Raw genomic sequence first — 15,676 nt, 5'->3', positions numbered from 1 at the left:
GCTTATGTGCCTGTGTTTGTGCCTGTGTGTGTGCGTCTGGATAGCGGCTTTACTTTGATCCTTGTTTCATATCTGAGAAGAAAAATGTAAGTGCATGAAATGAAAGAGCTGTGACCAAGCCTAGATCTCTGTCTTCAAATTCTCAGAGTCTGTACCACCAACCAAAGAACATACACTGGCTGGACCTGGCACTGCCCAACATTTAGAGCTCATTAGTTTGTTTTCATTCATGGTCCCCAACTACTGGAGGTTGGTTGTTCAAAAACCTACTGCCTGTACATGGATGGGTTCTTTTAACAGGGCTGCCTTGTCTGACCTCAGTGGGAGAGGTTGGGCCTAGCCTTTCGGACACCAGGGTAGTGGTGTACACAGTGGGGTCCATATTGTTCAGAAGCAGATGTTAGGCATGGAGGAAGGAGTATTGAAGGGGTGACTGGAAGAGGGGGCAGAGAGATGGATGCCAAGTGAGTAAGTGTAAACAGACAATGAAAACACTGAAATAAAAAGAAAAAGTGTCAGCAGGGGTCTGTGAAGTGGCCAAGGGAGTCAAAGGGGGCAGGGGAATTGAGGAGTTGGAAAGCTCACTTGGTAGAGAGCTCACCCCAACATAAAAGGACTCCTGGGGTTGATGCCCTGCACCATATACACCTGTGTGTGCTGCTCCATGCCTCTAATTCTCACCCTCAGGAGGACAAGAGAGGAACCAAATGCACCTGATATTCACAGCCAGCCTTGGGTACAGAGGGACCTGACTGTTAACACATAGGACATAGGCAGAGAGGATAGATCAGTGCTTACTGAGTACATATGAGCTGTGCATACACAAACTCTAAGGCTTAACTCCTACCACCACTTTACAATCAGAAATAGATATGCTGAATGTCAGGGATCTCAAAGAGACACAAGGGATGACTGAGTCTATGTTAAAGGGGCTTCATGCACTGGTCTGACAGTTCCAAAAAATGTCTGCCTCTCAACAGATAGTTCAATGTTCCCAAAAGTCCATAAATTTGCATGTCTAAGCTGGTCTTCAGTATATGCTGAAGTCCCAGGGAAGTATCTACCTTTGGCACCGGAGTGGGATTAGTGATACAGAATCTTCCTACATGGACAAGAAGGTAGAATTACACACTAGTGGTGCAAAACTGGAATTTAAGAAAAAAAATAAATACAAAGGTACAGAGGGGTACACCACACACACACACACACACACACACACACACACACACACACTGCAAATGTGTCTGTGATGTATAAGACTCAGGTGTTGTTCTCAGGAAGTTTCCACTTTTGTTTTTTGAGGCAGAGTCTCTCATGGCTGCTTCTCCCAGTAACAAGGTGGATGATCAGCTGATCCCCCATGATCAACTTCTCATTTTACCTCTGCAGAGCTGGGTGACAAGAAAATACCACCTCGCTTTTGTATTTTATCATAGTGTTGGTGGGAGGCCCTTCACGATCTAAGCTCTTGCTCCAGCCCTAGGCTCACAGGTCTTTTTTGCTGCTGCTTTTCTGGGAAAGGAAATAGTAAAAATAAAAGGTCTGGAGGCATGGCTGGGCAGTCAGGAACACTTGTTCTGTGAGCTCGGGGATCTGAGTTTAAGTCTCCAGCACCCATGGATCAAGTCAGGCAAGTCTGAACAGGAAGGTAATAAATACACCCAAGGGAACAAAGGCAAGTTCACCCCTAGAGCTCGCTGGGCAGTGAGTCTAGGCAAAATGGCCGGCCAGGCTTGAGTCAATCAGGTGGAGCCCAAAAGAGGAAAACATGTGATAGCCTCTGTTATCTGCATGCAAATCTATGGAAACACACACACACACACACACACACACACACATGCACACACACAAACACACAATCACATGCACACTCACACACACACAGGCACACATACCTCTGCATATCGTATTCACTTGTGCACATATGCACCCATGAGTCACACACACTCACAATCACACTTTTCTTCTTTCTTATTGGAATCGGCCCCATCCAATGTTACTGAGCCATGGATGCCCAGTAGGCAGGATGCCATGAGAGCCGTAAAGCGATTTTGGGCAACAGGAGAGGCCAATTGTGGGCTTTTCTTGGTGTCCCCAAGGCACACCACATGGACATGTACTTTCTTGGTTTGCCTAAGCTCCACTGAGATCCTACTCTATGCATTCCGGCTGTGTTTCCTTGGGAAAGCACATCCTACCTTCCTGAAGACTGCCTGCTTTTGGCTCAACGCTACTCAATTACTGCAAACCAGCAAACTAGAAGTAGGAAGAGGGCCCCCATCTAAGGAGACTGCTAGAATGAGGCATCTCTGCTAATCTATAGGAAATAAAGCCCCCCACCCCAGTAGAGACTCTGGAAATTCCACCCTGGGACATCCGCCTCTGACTCCCATTGAATTAAGATCACCTAGGTTGCCTTATTACTCAGCAGTTATTATACAGTACCCATACTCATGTACATATACAGACATACATACATATATACATACATACATACATATAGGAAAGATAGATATGTACATTTATATATGTAGATATGATTAAAATGACTTACAGACTGTGGTCCAGCTAATCCAAAAATGGCTGCTTAGAAATGGAAGGTCCAAGTGTCCAGTAGATTTTCAGTCCACCAGTCTGGATGCTCAGCTGGTCTTTAGTAAGTGCCAGATTCACAAAGAAGTAAACCCTTGAGGACCGTGGAGGAATGGACCTCTTACCGAAGCAAGAACAAGCAGGCAAAGAACACAACTTCCTTCTTGCACAGCCTTATATAGGCTCCTGGAAGTAGGCGTGGCCAAGAGGAATGTTGGGGAAATACCACCTAATCTAATCCATCCGATAAATGGGTAACAAAGATTTTTTTCCCCACACGAAGATAAGGATTAAAAGAAGTTCATCCCACTTCAAATTAAGCAAACATCCTTCAGAGGGATGCCGGTTAATTTTGGGGTTTTAGGTAATTCCAGGTGTAGGCAAGTTGACAACCCAGAATAGCCATCACACTTCCCCCAAACCACATCTGGACACACTTGGGAAGACAGTTTGTGGAATTTTTACCTGTGACTTTTCCCTCTCTAGTGATCACCTACTTGTGTGTATGTGTGTGCAGCTCTGTGCATGTGTGTGGGTCTGTGTGCATGTGTGTGACTGTCTGTGTGTGTGACAGTATCTGCCTGTGTTTATGCCTCTGTGTGTGTCTGTGTCTGATAGTGGGCTTACTTTGATCCTTGTTTCATATCTGAGAAGAAATATGGAGGTCCAGGAAATGAAAGAGCTGTGACCAAGCCTAGATCTCTGTCTTCAAATTCTCAGAGTCTGTACCACCAACCAAAGAACATACACTGGCTGGACCTGGCACTGCCCAACATTTAGAGCTCATTAGTAGTTTGTCTTCATGTAGGTCCCCAACTACTGGAGGTTGGGTTATTCCAAAACCTACTGCCTGTACATGGGATGGGTTCTTTTAACAGGGCTGCCTTGTCTGACCTCAGTGTGAGAGGTTGGGCCTAGCCTTCCAGACAATAAGGGAGTGGTGTACACAGTGGGGTCCATATCCATTCAGAATCAGCGTGTTAGGTATGGGGGAAGGAGTATGGAAGGGGTGACTGGAAGAGGGGCAGAGAGATGGATGCCAAGTGAGTAAGTGTAAACAGAAAATGAAAAATACTGAAATAAAAAGAAAAATAGACAGCAGGGGTCTGTGAAGTGGCCAAAGGAATCAAAGGGCCCAGGGAATTGAGGATTTGGAAAGCTCACTTGGTAGAGAGAGCTCACCCCAACATAAAGGACTCCTGGGTTGATGCCCTGCCACCATATACTCCTGTGTTTGCTGCCCATGCCTCTCAATTCTCACCCTCAGGAGGACAAGAGAGGAACCAAATGCACCTGACATTCACAGCCAACCTTGGGTACAGAGGGCCCTGGCCGTTAACACATAGGACATAGGCAGAGAGGGTAGATCAGTGCTTACTGAGTACATATGAGCTGTGCATACGCAAACACTAAGGCTTAACTCCTACCACCACTTTACAATCAGAAATAGATATGCTGAATGTCAGGGATCTCAAAGAGACACAAGGGATGACTGAGTCTATGTTAAAGGGGCTTCATGCACTGGTCTGACAGTTCCAAAAAAATGTCTGCCTCTCAACAGAAAGTTCAATGTTCCCAAAAGTCCATAAATTTGCATGTGTAAGCTGGTCTACAGTATATGCTGAAGTCCCAAGGAAGTATCTACCTTTGGCACTGGAGTGGGATTAGTGATACAGAATCTTCCTACATGGACAAGAAGGTAGAATTACACACTATTGGTGCAAAACTGGAATTTAAGAAAAAAATAAATACAAAGGCACACAGGGGTAAACACACACACACACATTGCAAATGTGTTTGTGATGTATAAGGCTCAGATGTTGGCCTCAGGAAGTTTCAACTTTTGTTTTTTGAGGCAGAGTCTCCCATAGCTTCATTGTCCCAGTAAGAAGGTGGATGAGCAGCTGATCCCCCATGATCCACTTGTCATTTTGCCTCCCCAGAGCTGTGTGAAAAGAAAATACCCCATGCTTTTGTATTCGACTTTTTTTTTTTTCCCCCGAGCTGAGGACCAAACCCAGGGCCTTGAGCTTGCTATGCAAGTGCTCTACCACTGAGCTAAATCCCCAAGCCCCACGCTTTTGTATTTTATGATGGTGCTGGTGGGAGGCCCTACACCATCTAAGCTCTTGCTCCAGCCCTAGGCTCACAGGTCTTTGTTGCTGCTGCTGTTCTGGGAGAGGAAATAGTAATAATAGAAGGGCTGGAGACATGGCTGGGCAGTCAGGAACACTTGTTCTGTGAGCTCGGGGATCTGAGTTTGAGTCCCCAGCACCCATGGAACAAGTCAGGCAAGTCTGAACAGGAAGGTAATAAATACACCCAAGGGAACAAAGACAAGTTCACCCTAGAGCTGGCTGGGCAGTGAGTCAGGGCAAAATGGCCCGACCAGGCTTGAGTCAATCAGGTGGAGCCCAAAAGAGGAAAACATGTGATAGCCTCTGTTATCTGCATGCAAATCTATGGAAACACACTCACACTCATACACACGCACACACAAACACACACACACTCACACACACAAACAAACACACACACACACAAACACACACACACAAACACACTCACACACACACAGGCACACACACACACACACTTCTGCATATCCTATTCACTTGTGCACATATGCACCCATGAGTCACACACACTCACAATCACACTTTTCTTCTTTCTTATTGGAATCGGCCCCATCCAATGTTACTGAGCCATGGATGCCCAATAGGCAGGATGCCATGAGCGCCATAAAGCGATTCTGGGCAATAGGAGAGGCCAATTGTGGGCTTTTCTTGGTGTTCCCAAGGCACACCACATGGACATGTACTTGCTTGGTTTGCCCGAGCTCCACTGAGATCCTACTCTGTGCATTCCGGCTGTGTTTCCTTGGGAAAGCACATCCTACCTTCCTGAAGACTGCCTGCTTTTGGCTCAACGCTACTCAATTACTGCAAACCATAAACTAGAAGTAGGAAGAGGCCCCCATCTAAGGAGACTGCTAGAATGAGGCATCTCTGCCAATCTATAGGAAATAAAGCCCCCTACCCCGGTAGAGATTCTGGAATTTCCACCCTGGGACATCTGCCTCTGATTCCCATTGCATTAATATCACCTAGGTTGCCTTATTACTCAGTAGTTATTATACAGAACCTATCTTGTGTACATATACATACCTACATATATACCTACATACATATAGGAAAGATAGATATGTACATTTATATATGTAGATATGATTAAAATGACTTACAAACTGTGGTCCAGCTAATCCAAAAATGGCTGCTTACAAATGGAAGGTCCAAGTGTCCAGGAGAATTTCAGTCCACCAGTCTGGATGGCTCAGCTGGTCTTTAGTAAGTGCCAGATTCACAAAGAAGTAAACCCTTGAGGACCGTGGAGGAATGGACCTCTTACCGAAGCAAGAACAAGCAGGCAAAGAACACAACTTCCTCCTTGCACAGCCTTACCTAGGCTCCTGGAAGTAGGCGTGGCCAAGAGGAATGGTGGGAAAAAACCACCTAATCTAATCCATCTCAAAAATCCTTAACAAAGATTTTTTTTTCCCCACACGAAGATAAGGATTAAAAGTAGTTCTTCCCACTTCAATTTGAGCACACGTCCTCCAGAGGGATGCCCCTTAATTTGGGGGTTTTAGTTAATTCCAGGTGTACACAAGTTGACAACCCAGAATAGCCATCGCAGTTCCCCCAAACCACATCTGGACACACTTGGGAAGACAGTTTGTGCGATTTTTACCTGTGACTTTTCCCTCTCTCGTGATCACCTACATGTGTGCATGTGAGTGTGTGTGTGGGAGCGTGTGTGTGCGCGTGTGTGTGACTGTGTTTGTGCCTGTGTGTGTGCGTCTGCACAGTGGGCTTACTTTGATCCTTGTTTCACTTCTGAGAAGAAATATGGAGGTCCAAGAAATGAAAGAGCTGTGACCAAGCCTAGTTCTCTGTCTTCAAACTCTCAGAGTCTGTACCACCAACCAAAGAACATACACGGGCTGGACCTGGCACTGCCCAACATATAGAGCTGATTTGCAGTTTGTCCTGATGTAGGTCCCCAACAAGTTATTCCAAAACCTACTGCCTGTACATGGGATGGGTTCTTTTGGCAGGGCTGCCTTGTCTGACCTCAGTGGGAGAGGTTGGGCCTAGCCTCCCAGACACCAGGGTAGTGGTGTACACAGTGGGGTTCATATCCATTCAGAATCAGCGTGTTAGGCATGGAGGAAGGAGTATGGAAGGGGTGACTGGAAGAGGGGCAGAGAGATGGATGCCAAGTGAGTAAGTGTAAACAGACAATGAAAACACTGAAATAAAAAGAAAAATAGTCAGCCTGGTTCTGTGAAGTGGCCAAGGGAGTCAAAGGGGGCAGGGGAATTGAGGAGTTGGAAAGCTCACTTGGTAGAGAGCTCACCCCAACATAAAAGGACTCCTGCATTTGATGCCCTGCACCATATACTCCTGTGTGTGCTGCCGCATGCCTCTAATTCTCACCCTCAGGAGTACAAGAAAGGAACCAAATGCACCAGACATTCACAGCCAGACTTGGGTACAGAGGGCCCTGGCCGTTAACACATAGGACATAGACAGGGAGGGTAGATCAGTGCTTACTGAGTACATATGAGCTGTGCATACACAAACTCTAAAGTTTAACCCCTACCCCCGATTTACAATCAGAAATAGATATGCTGAATGTCAGGGATCTGTAAGGCACAGAAGTGATGACTGAGTCTATGTTAAAGGGGTTTCATGCACTGGCCTGACTGTTCCAAAACAATGGCTGCCTCTCAACAGAAAGTTCAAGTTTCTCAAAGTCCATAAATTTGCATGTGTAAGCTGGTCTACAGTATATGCTGAAGTCCCAAGTAAGTTTCTACCTTTGACACCGGAGTGGGATTAATGATACAGAATCTTCCTACATGGACAGGAAAGTAGAATTGCACATTAGTGGTGCAAAACTGGAATTTAAGAAAAAAATAAATACAAAGGCACACAGGGATACACACATACACACACACACATTCACACACACATTCACACACACATTCACACACACACACACACACACACACACACACACACACACACACACACACCACAAACGTGTTTGTGATGTATGAGCCTCAGGAGCAGTTCTAAGGAAGATATGTTTTTTTTCTTTTTTGAGACAGAGTCTCTCCTGGCTGCTTCTCCCAGTAACAAGATGGATGAGAAACTGATCCCCCTGCCTTTTTAAGAAAGCTGTTCTTGAACATAACCCTCAGCCTCCCCTTACATGCTGTTTATTCAAATAAAAAAAATATTCTGATAGCTACAGTGGTACTCATATACATTAAATGAATAATAGTTTTTTTTTAAAGATACTCAATTTAAAGCTATTTTCTTTTTTCCTTTTTTTCTCCATCTTTATTTACTTGGGTATTTCTTATTTAAATTTCAATAGTTATTCCCTTTTCCGGTTTCCAGGCCAACATCCCCTAGCCCCTCCCTCTCCCCTTCTTTATTGGTGTTCCCCTCCCATCCTCCCCCATTACCACCTCCCCCAATGATCACATTCACTGGGGGTTCAGTCTCAACAGGACCAAGGGCTTCCCCTTTACACTGGTGATCTTACTAGGATATTCATTGCTACCTATGAGGTTGGAGCCCAGGGTCAGTCCATGTATAGTCTTTGGGTAGTCCTTAGTCCCTGGAAGCTCTGGTTGGTTGGCATTGTTGTTAATATGGGGTCTCGAGCCCCTTCAGCTCTTTCAGTCCTTTCTCTGATTCCTTCAACGGGGATCTCGTTCTCAGTTCAGTGGTTTAATGATGGCGTTCGCCTATGTATTTGCCATATTCTGGCTGTGTCTCTCAGAAGAGATCTACATCCAGTTCCTGTATCCCGCACTTCTTTGCTTCATCCATCTTTTCTAGTTTGGTAGCTGTATATGTATGGGCCACATGTGGGGCAGGCTCTGAATGGGTGTTCCTTGAGTCTCTGTTCTAAATGATGCCTCCCTATTCCCTCCCAAGGGTATTCTTGTTCCCCTTTTAAATAAAGAAGGAGTGAAACATTTGCATTTTGGTCATCCTTCTTGAGTTTCATGTGTTCTGTGCATCTAGGGTAATTCAAGCATTTGGGCTAATAGCCACTTATCAATGAGTGCATACCATGTGTGTTTTTCTGTGATTGGGTTACCTCACTCAGGATGATATTTTCCAGTTCCCTCCATTTGCCTATGAATTTCAAAAAGTCATTGTTTTTGATAGTTTAGTAGTATTTCATTGTGTAGATGTACCACTTTTCTGTATCCATTCCTCTCCTGAAGGGTATCTGGGTTCTTTCCAGCTTCTGGCTATTATAAATAAGGCTGCTATGAACATAGTGGAGCATGTGTCTTTGTTTTATGTTGGGGCATCTTTTGGGTATATGCCCAAGAGAGGTATAGCTGGGTCCTCAGGTAGTTCAATGTCCAATTTTCTGAGGAACCTCCAGACTGATTTCCAGAATGGTTTTACCAGTCTGCAATCCCACCAACAATGGAGGAGTGTTCCTCTTTCTCCACATCCTAGCCAGCATCTGCTGTCACCTGAGTTTTTGATTTTAGCCATTCTGAATGGTATGAGGTGGAATCTCAGGGTTGTTTTGATTTGCATTTCCCTTATGACTAAAGATGTTGAACATTTCTTTAGGTGTTTCTCAGCCATTCGGTATTCCTCAGCTGTGAATTCTTTGTTTAGCTCTGAACCCCATTTTTTAATAGGGTTATTTGTCTCCCTGTGGTCTAACTTTTTGAGTTCTTTGTATATTTTGGATATAAGGCCTCTATCTATTGTAGGATTGGTAAAGATCTTTTTCCAGTCTGTTGGTTGCCGTTTTGTCCTAACAACAGTGTCCTTTGCCTTACAGAAGCTTTGCAGTTTTATGAGATCCCATTTGTTGATTCTTGATCTTAGAGCATAAGCCATTGGTGTTTTGTTCAGGAAATTTTCTTCAGTGCCCATGTGTTCGAGATGCTTCCCCACTTTTTCTTCTATTAGTTTGAGTGTATCTGGTTTGATGTGGAGGTCCTTGATCCACTTGGACTTAAGTAAAGCTATTTTCTTAACTTTTGAGATTAATTTGCTACTAATTAAGGCTATTCCCCCCTCACATCCTCGCTGAGATTTAGTATTTCAGTTGATATTTCACAATAATCAGTTTTACATATGGTAGTTTATTTGTGTGTTCTTTTCATTGCACAGCTCACAGAGGTTCTTATGAAGTGTTTAGTTAATAACACTTAGAGATGCTCAGAACATACTTTGTAAGATATGTGCCTCCTGTGGCTTTCATAGTCCATACAAGATTTTCTGACAGAACCTGGAGAGCAGATACCCAGGATGGAGATGTAATTCATCAAAATTCCTGTCATTCAACCATCCCACAGAATGGCCCATAAGTTCTGATTGGATTACTCATGGGCTTTTGTAGCCAGAAGGTCTCAAATTTCCACATTTCTTCTGCATATCAATTCCAAAATATTAAGAACCACATGGCTGTGTTGTTCATAACAACAGCCTAACTCTAGGTAGGAATTTTTGTATTAGTTCCTCTTCCTCTTACTATGCAAGACCACTCCAACAAAGCAACTTAGAAGAGAAAGGATATATTTTGTCCCACAGTGCATGCATTCGGCTGATTATGGTAAGGAAGGCTTGGTTGGTAGCTGGAGCTTAAGCAGTTGGTTCCATTGTGTCACTATTCAGAAACAGAATGACGAGGACAGAGAGTGCAGGTTGGCTCATTTTCACGTTTTTGTGCAGTCCTGGATCCAGTGCATGGAGTGGCATTGCTTGAATTAGAGAAGGTCTCCCCACCACAGTTGGCCTAATGTAGCTATTTCTCACAGGCATGCCTATAGGATTGTCTCCTAGGCGGTTCTAGATCATGTCAAATTGACAGTAAAACAGGCACACCATCCCTTCACAAGCATGTGACCTGACCGGCTTGCCCTTGCCTGACATAACATTTCACGTTATAAACAAATATTAAGACGTGACACACCACATCCCATAGACATGAATAAGCTTTATCCATTTGAACTAAGGTACAGCTGGATATAAGTGTGAATGATCCCAGCGCTGGGGAGGCAGAAGCAGGTGGATATGCATGAGTTCAAGGTCAGCCTGGTCTACAGAGTGAGGTCCAGGACAAACTAGGCTATGTAGAGAGAATATGTCTCAATAAACAAACATCCAAATCAATAAAATAAAATAAACTGCTACCAAAAACAAAACAAATAAAACACAGGTAAAACCTATGTATGTGACCCATGTGTACATGTGTACAAAGGGATTATGATATCCAGAGGGGTGTGTGTGTGTGTGTGTGTGTGTGTGTGTGTGTGTGTGTGTGTGTGAAGGTGTGTGAGTGTGTTTCCATAGATTTGCATGCAGATAACAGAGGCTATCACATGTTTTCCTCCTTTGGGCTCCACCTGATTGACTCAAGCCTGGCCGGCCATTTTGCCTAGACTCATTGCCCAGCCAGCTCTAGGGATGAACTTGTCTTTGTTCCCATGTGGGTATTTATTACCTTCGTGTTCAGACTTGCCTGACTTGTTGCATGGGTGCTGGGGACTCAAACTCAGATCCCCGAGCTCACAGAACAAGTGTTCCTGACTGCCCAGCCATGTCTCCAGCCCTTCTATTATTACTATTTCCTCTCCCAGAACAGCAGCAGCAACAAAGACCTGTGAGCCTAGGGCTGGAGCAAGAGCTTAGGTGGTGAAGGCCCTCCCACCAGCACTATCATAAATTACAAAAGCGTGGTGGTATTTTCTTGTCACCCAGTTCTGGGGAGGCAAAATGACAAGTGGATCATGGGGGATTTAATTATCATCCAATCTTGCCACTAGAAGAATGCAGCCAATGAGAGATCCTGCCTCAAAAAAAAAAAAAAAAAAAAAAAGTAGAAAGTTTCTGATAACAACACCTGAGGGTCCTCAGGCTGTAGCATGCACAAACACATTTGCATTTGCAGTGTGTGTGTGTTTGTGTGTGTGTGTGTGTGTGTGCACGTGTATGCCTGTGTGTTCACTGTTCTCTTACATTTTTGTTTTGCCCCGTAGGGTGTGAATCATATTCTTGTGTACTTAGGAAGGCTCTGTATTACTAGGTCCCATTTCAGTCCCAAAGAAATTCTTTTTTATTTGATAGTTTATGTATTTCCATTTCAAATGTTATACCTTTCCCTGTTTCCCCTTCCCACACCCTCCCCCTGCTTCTCTTAGGGTGCTCCCCAACCCACCCACCCGCTCCCACCTCAGCACCCTGGCACTCCCTACACTGGGGAATGGAGCCTTCAAAGGACCACGGGCTTCTCCTCCTATTGATGCCAGACAACACCATCCTGTTACACCTGTGGCTGGAGCCAGGGGTCTCTCCATGTGTACTCATTGGTTGGTGGTTTAGTCCAGGAGCTCTGGAAGGTCTGGTTGGTTGATATTGTGGTTCTTCCTATGGGTTGCAAATTCCTTCAGCTCCATCAGTCCTTTCTCTAACTCCTACACTGGGGTCCCTGTGCTCAGCTGTGAGCATCCGCCTCTGTATTTGTCAGGTTCTGGCAAAGCCTCTCAGGAGACATCTATAACAGGCTCCTGTCAGCAAGCACTTCTTGGCATCTGCAATAGTGTCTGGGTTTGGTGTCTGTATATGGGATAGACCCCCAGGTGGGACAGTCTCTGCTTCACACTTTGTCCCCTTTAGACAGGAGCCAATCTGGGTTAAAATTTTGGAGATGTGTGTGTGGCCCCATCCCCCAGCCTTGCCTAACCTCTGGATATGATCTCTACAGGTTCTTTCTCCCCTTTGTTGGGCATTTCAGTTAATCTCATCCCTGTTAAGTCCTAGGAGTCTCTTGTTTTCCTGACATCAGGGACTTGTTGGTAGCTACCCCCAGTACCCCATCCCTCATTGCTATAGACCTCTGTTCAAATTCCTGACCCTCTGTATACAATCCCTGTCTCCTCCCATACCTGATCCTGTCCCCCGCTTTCCCCTACCCCTCCTTTTACCTCCCAAGTCCCTCCCACCCTGTACCTCCCATGAGTATTTTGTTCCCTCTTCTAAGAAGGACTGAAGCATCTACATTTTGGATTTCCTTTCTCTTGGCTTCATGTAGTCTGTGAATTATATCTTGGGTAATCTGAGCATTTAGGCCAATATCCACTTATCAGTGAGTGCATAACTTGTATGTGTTCTTTTGTAAATGGGTTACCTCACTCAGGATGATATTTTCTAGGTCCATCCATTTGCCTAAGAATTTCATGAAGTCATTGTTTTAAATAGCTGGATAGTACTCTGTTGTGCAAATGTAACACATTTTCTGTATCCATTCCTCTGTTGAAAGGCATCTGGGTTCATTCCAGCTTCTGGCTATTATAAATAAGGCTGCTAGGAACACAGTGGAGCACGTGTCTTTGTCGTATGTTGGAGCATCCTTTGGGTATATATGACATAGCTGGGTCATTAGGTAGAACTATTTCCTATTTTCCAAGGAACCTCCAGACTGATTTCCGGAATATAGGAAAAGACCGGTTATACCAGTCTGCAATCCCACCAACAATGGAGGGGTGCACCTCTTTTTCCACATCCTCGCCAGCATGTGCTGTCCCCTGAGTTTTTGATCTTAGTCATTCTGACTGCTGAAAGGTGGAATCTCAGAGTTGTTTTAATTTGCATTTCCCTGATGACTAAGACAGTTGAACATTTCTTTAAGTGCTTTTCAGCCATTCGATATTCCTCAACTGAGAATTCATTGTTTAGCTCTGTACCCCATTTTTAATAGGGTTATTTGGTTCTCTAGAGTCTAACTTCTTGAGTTCTTTGTATATATTGAATATTAGCCCCCTATCAGATGTAGGATTAGCAAGGATCTTTTCCCAATCTGTTGGTTGCTGTTTTGTCCTATTGACAGTGTCCTTTGCCTTACAGAAGCTTGCAGTTTTATGAGATCCCATTTGTTGATTCTTGATCTTAGAGCATAAGCCACTGGTTTTCTATTCAGGAAATTTTCCCCTGTGCCCATGTCACCATTGTGGAAGGAAGACATCATAACACACTTTCACCTGTTAGTGTTTCTTTGTTCCTTTTCAATTGATAGCTTGGTGTAGGCACACACCCTCTTGGGTTGGTCACATGACACAGTGCTAAGTACAAAGTAGACTGTGTAGGGTTATTGCATTATTGAAACACCAGTACCACCTGGAGTTCCTTCAGCCCCTGACATGGCATGTGATACGCGTGTGCTCTGTGTAGCCCCTGTCCTTCATGGCCAAACAAGTTTGGGAGATGCTGAAGACAGCAGTGTTAAAGTGGGCTCTTCAGTACAGGCTCTTCTTACTGTGCTAGTGTTCACTGTGCGTCTGCAATGTGGGGAGATATTATAGGGCTGATTAATTTGATGGACAGGCAGGGGTAGAGCATAGTGCTGGGAGTGCATCCACAGCTTGGGTCTCCATCCTGGGTATTACAAAGGAAAGGCCTTGATTGCCTGAGGGAACACTCCTGATTCATCCAGAGGGTCTCTGGGCCAGGATGTGCTCATTATAGCAAACAAATGGGGCCTTCATGAGGACTACAAGGAAGCAGCTTCATTCAGCCAGAAGGAACACCAGTGGGACTTATACACAATGAAAGTAGAGATAAATCTATGCGGCAGGAGCAGGGCAAGCAGCCTAATGCTTGGCTGGCATCTCCCAACGTTGTTGATGCTCACAGGCAAGTGTGTGTACTTTCTTGGAGTTTCACTGCCCTAAGTTTCAAGGACCTGGACCTGGATTTGCATCTGTGAGATGTTTAGAAGTGCTTTTTGTTTGTTTCTTTTTGTTCTGTTTTGTTGGTAGTTGTGTCAGAGGCAGTTAAGACTCCACATGCCCATTCTTGGTTTTAATTGTATTTATTAGTGTTTTCGTGTTTCCAGACTTTCCTTGGTCCAGCAAGCATTACAGTGGCCGGTGAATTTCATCAATCAGTCTTTCTTTCCAGCAATCTTTCTTTCCATCAGTCTGTGCACGACACACTCACTATGGACCAGGGACAGACATTCCTGTTCAAAGCTGGAATTGATGTGAAGAGGATCCTTGGTCCAAGCACTTCAGAAACTGAGGCAAACTCCAGATTGTTACCAGTGAGAGGGATCCCTGGCACAGCTGTGCCTTCTGAGTCCCCTGTGCCTCCTGTGGAGCTTCCCTGATGTTTAAGTTGGATTCCTCAGTGCTCTGCCACCCTCACCCCCCTGTAGAATTTTAAAATCCAAACGGACTTCTTGTGTTTCAACTTCTGTCACAGTGGATCTAATCTGACAGTGCCCATGAGAGTATATACATTTATATATTTGTAATTTGCATGGGCGTTTGCCTACTTCCACATGTATCCCACCTGTGCACCTGGTGCCTACAGAGGCCAGAAGAGAGCATCAGATCTCCTGGAACTGGAGTTGCAGAGGGGTGAGAATCACCATGTGGGGGCTGGGAACCTAACTCCAGGCTTCTCCAAGAGAAACAAGTGCTCTTAACTGCACAGCCATCTCTCCAGAGCCCAGTGGAGCATTCTCAAGGACTCCTGTGAATGGGTATCTCCTCCAAGACTTCCAGTGAAGGGGATGGCCACCAACCCAGCCACAAAACCTTCCACCTACAACTTTTCCTGCCTGTCAGAGGAGCTGAGATAAAGGTGGCTAAGAACGTGTGAGAGTAGCCAACTGATGATTAGTTCACCTTGAGACCCATGCCTCAAAATGGATCCCAGGCCTGACACTGCCTGGAGGTTCAGGAAGCAGAGGATGGATAGCCCAGAGACCTGGGATTGAAAAAAACACAACTATCAAAAAAATAAAAAGATGAATGAATAAACAGACAAACACAATAATAAATAAATTCAATGAAACCATACCAAATGAAATTCTGATACACTTGTAGACAGGAGCCTAGCATAATCATCTTCTTCATTGCAGCTTCATCAAACAACTGATGGGAGCAAATGCAGAGACCCACAGCCAAACATTAGCCAGAGCTCCCGGAAGCCCAGGGAAGAGGGGACGAAGGATTGTAGGTCTC

The sequence above is a fragment of the Rattus rattus genome, chromosome 1 (genome assembly GCF_011064425.1).
Source record: "Rattus rattus isolate New Zealand chromosome 1, Rrattus_CSIRO_v1, whole genome shotgun sequence".
Classification (NCBI taxonomy): Eukaryota; Metazoa; Chordata; class Mammalia; order Rodentia; family Muridae; genus Rattus; species Rattus rattus.
The sequence above is the reverse complement of the archived record's forward strand: the minus strand, read 5'-3'. Positions refer to the sequence as shown.